At 37.4% G+C, this 3,614-nt stretch overlaps 1 long non-coding RNA gene across 2 annotated transcripts; it reads right to left on the bottom strand.

Annotated features, from left to right (window-relative positions):
* Window positions 1-1,406: 1,406 nt before the first annotated feature.
* Window positions 1,407-2,882, bottom strand: LOC115208516 (uncharacterized). 2 transcript variants are annotated; one of them, XR_003881189.1, is made up of 4 exons: window positions 2,758-2,882; window positions 2,441-2,531; window positions 2,258-2,353; window positions 1,407-1,800 (listed from the first exon to the last, which is right to left on the bottom strand). It is a non-coding gene; the product is annotated as an uncharacterized LOC115208516 (long non-coding RNA). The 2 variants fall into 2 exon arrangements; XR_003881190.1 differs by having other exon boundaries at window positions 2,765-2,783.
* Window positions 2,883-3,614: the final 732 nt, after the last annotated feature.

Genomic DNA, 3,614 nt, shown 5'->3' with positions numbered 1-3,614 from the left:
AATGCCTCGCAAAGAAGGGCACCTATTGCTACATGGGTAGAAAAAAAGCTGACATTGAATATCCCTCTGAGCATGGTGAAGTTATTAATTACACTTTGGATGGTGTATCAATACACCCAGTCACTACAAAGATACGGACGTCCTACCTAACTCAGATTCCGGAAAGGAAGGAAACCGCTCGGGGATTTCACCAAGAGGCCAATGGTGATTTTAAACCATTTACAGCGTTAAATGGCTGTGATAGGAGAAGACTGAGTATGGATCAACAACATTGTCGTTACTAATAACCTAATTTACGGAGTGAAAAGAGGGAAGCCTGCACAGATAACAAATATTTCAAAACATGCATCCTCTTTGCAACAAGGCACTAAAGTAATACTGCAAAAACTGGATTTGCTCCAAACATAATATTTTGTATTCAAGAAAAAAGTGAATTGCTTTAATTCACTTTTTTCTTGAATACAAAATATTATGTTTGGAGCAAATCCAATACAACACATAACTGAGTATCACTCTCCAAATTTTTAAGTACAATGTACTGAGGAGTTTTTGAGGATAAAAAAGAAACGGAATGGAAATAAGCACAGGCAAAATCCTAGAGGAAAACCTGGTTCAGTCTGCTTTCCACCTGACACTGGAAGATGAATTCACCTTTCAGCAGGAAAATAACATCATACACAAGGCCAAATCTACACTGGAGTTGCTTACCAAGAAGACAGTGAATATTCCTGAGTGGCCGAGATACAGCTTTGACTTAAATCTGCTTAAAAATCTATAGCAAGACTTGAAAATGGTTGTCTAGCAATCATCAACAACCAATTTGACAGAGCATGAAGAATTTAGAAAATAATATAAAAGGCAAATATTGTACAATCCAGGTGTGCAAGTTCTTAGAGACTTATCCAGAAAGACTCTGTAATCACTGACAAATGTGATTCTAACATTTATTGTGAATACTTATGTAAATTAGATATTTCTGTATTTCATTTTCAATAAATTAACAAAAATACCAATAAATATGTTTTCACTTTGTCATCATGGGGGTAATGTGTGTAGATAAGTGACAAATGTTTTGTTTTCCCATTTTTGAATTCAGGATGTAGCTTAGCAGAAGATCCAGGATATGTTACTGCTGTTCACTCTACTGGGAGTGCTGTTATCAAGCTCACTCAATGAAGCTAACTCTCAAGACGATACGTCTAGTGTGTGTGTGCATATGTGTACTACTATTACTGCTCAGTGTAGTCTGATGTAATTTGCTCTGCATGCACTGCATCTGTATTATGGTCAAGTTCACATTGTAACACTGAATAGAAACACGCAATAAAACAGTATTATGAAACATATATGTTGTAATTGAAACACTGCTAAACATGTAAGATTAATAAAAAACGACTAAACATGTGTAATGCTTGATAGTTTATTGGAGGATCACAGTGTGACACGTCAACCATACAATATTGACACCAGAAATTCAGATCATCAATATAAATCCACTAACTTGACCAATCAACTATCATGTGTCAGGACATAAAGTACATGTTCATGGATAAAACATATATTCTTCAGAATGTTGATGAGTTCTTCTCAGTACCAAAGTACCAATTCTGTATTACTGTTTTTTTTTTTTGACAATCATTGATGGATGGATGTTGGAATGATTCATTGAGGTATTGTTAGTGATGTCTTCAGAGGTGATAGCTGATTCCATATGGAGACTGAAAAGGATCCTTGGCATCCCCATTCTGGTTGCTTCTCACCCAACAAGTTCCTTGGCTATTTTCCACAGCTCGCCCCAAACTGTTGAATACAGTTTTAAATATTGTTTACGGAAAATACCTTTTTTAAAAGCTAAACATTTGAAAATGACTCCAACATTTTTTAAACATATCCCAATTATAAGTGACTACCTTATAAACTTACTGTTATAAGACCAGTATTTGACTACCATTTAAAAAATGATTTGCCTCTTGAAACATGATGCTAATTAACTGTAGAGATGGAGTTAGCCATGTTACTCCCTCCACTTTCCCTACCACCCTCTGCTAACCTCCCGTTGACAATTAACTGTTGCTCAGACAGACAGACAGACAGACAGACAGACAGACAGACAGACAGACAGAAACAGACAGACAGACAGACAGACAGACAGACAGACAGACAGACAGACAGACAGACAGACAGACAGACAGACAGACAGACAGACAGACAGACAGACAGACAGACAGACAGACAGACAGACAGACAGATAGCTCACATGGTGCTTCATCTTCAGAGGGGCTGGTCTTCAGAGCAGCCAACTTTGCCAAAAATTCAGCCTTTCCACCTTTTAGATCATCCTCCTGCAGAAGAGCTGAGGAAGAAAGATTTTTCATTTTACTAAATGATATCAGATTAAATCCGGGCAGGAAAGTAGTACACATTCACAAACAATACATACCTTTCTCAGAGTTATCTTCATTGAGAGAGCTTGCTAACAGGACACCCACTAGAGCGAACAGCAGTAACATACTCTGGATCTTCATCCTTTACTAAAGCACATAGAGCACAATATGTTAACACACACAAAACACACAGTGGGTCCTTTTACTCTACCAAACGAAAGATCAGCAAGTTAATATGGATCCCAGGTCTACCGTGTTACATTATACACATGTCCACCTACATCTCTCCATCCATTCCTACATGTCCACTTGTATACACCTGCCCACTCTTATACACCTTTGCAAAGAAGATTCTCAGTGAAAACAAACATACCTCTTACAGTTGGACGATGCTGTCTGATTGATGGCTGTTTATCTGGATGATGTCTTCTGGTCTTCAGTAGTAGTGTGGTGTCTCTCTGCTCTCTGCAGCCCTGTTTTATACTATTTCTGCAGCTACTGTACCTGCCCCATCCATCCACACCTCTCACAGCCGTATAACAAACAAGATGACATTACAGATAAGGCGATAATGGCAGTCATGCACAGCCTGAAGTGTATAACCTCCCTCCTGGCATATTTTTGGTTAATATTATGGTTTCCTAGTAATTTCAACTGAATTTGTGAACTGGAGCAACAATTGGGTTCTTAATTTACAAATGGGAGTAACACTTTACTTTAACGTTATATACATAATACATTCATTTCACATTTAGTAAACCAATCGTTAAACCTTTTTATTGATTTTATTTAAACTTTATTTAATCAGGTTAGTCTAGTTGAGATAATAATGACATATTCAAGAGAGACCTGGAACAAGACAGCAGCATCAACACATCAGTTTCAGACAAACAGGCACATGACATCAATCAGATGATAAATATCAATATAAAAAGCAGCATGCCAGTAAAGTACATGTACACAACACTAAATAAGAATGAACCAGTATTTTAGTCTGTGTTTTGCTAGCTATGTCCACCAAACAGCACTGCAGAGATCACAATGGTCAATTAGACATCCCTTGTTAGTGACAAAACGAAGGGCTGCATGATATAGTTATAAGCCCTCAAATCAAGTCACATTTTATTTGTCACATGCCCCGAATACAACAGGTGTCGACCTTACAGTGAAGTGCTAACTTACAAGCCCTTAACCAACTATGCTGTTTATAAAATAAATAAATAAAGTAAC

This window comes from Salmo trutta, chromosome 14 (assembly GCF_901001165.1).
Source record: "Salmo trutta chromosome 14, fSalTru1.1, whole genome shotgun sequence".
NCBI lineage: Eukaryota > Metazoa > Chordata > Actinopteri > Salmoniformes > Salmonidae > Salmo > Salmo trutta.
This window is presented reverse-complemented; position numbering and strand designations above follow the sequence as displayed.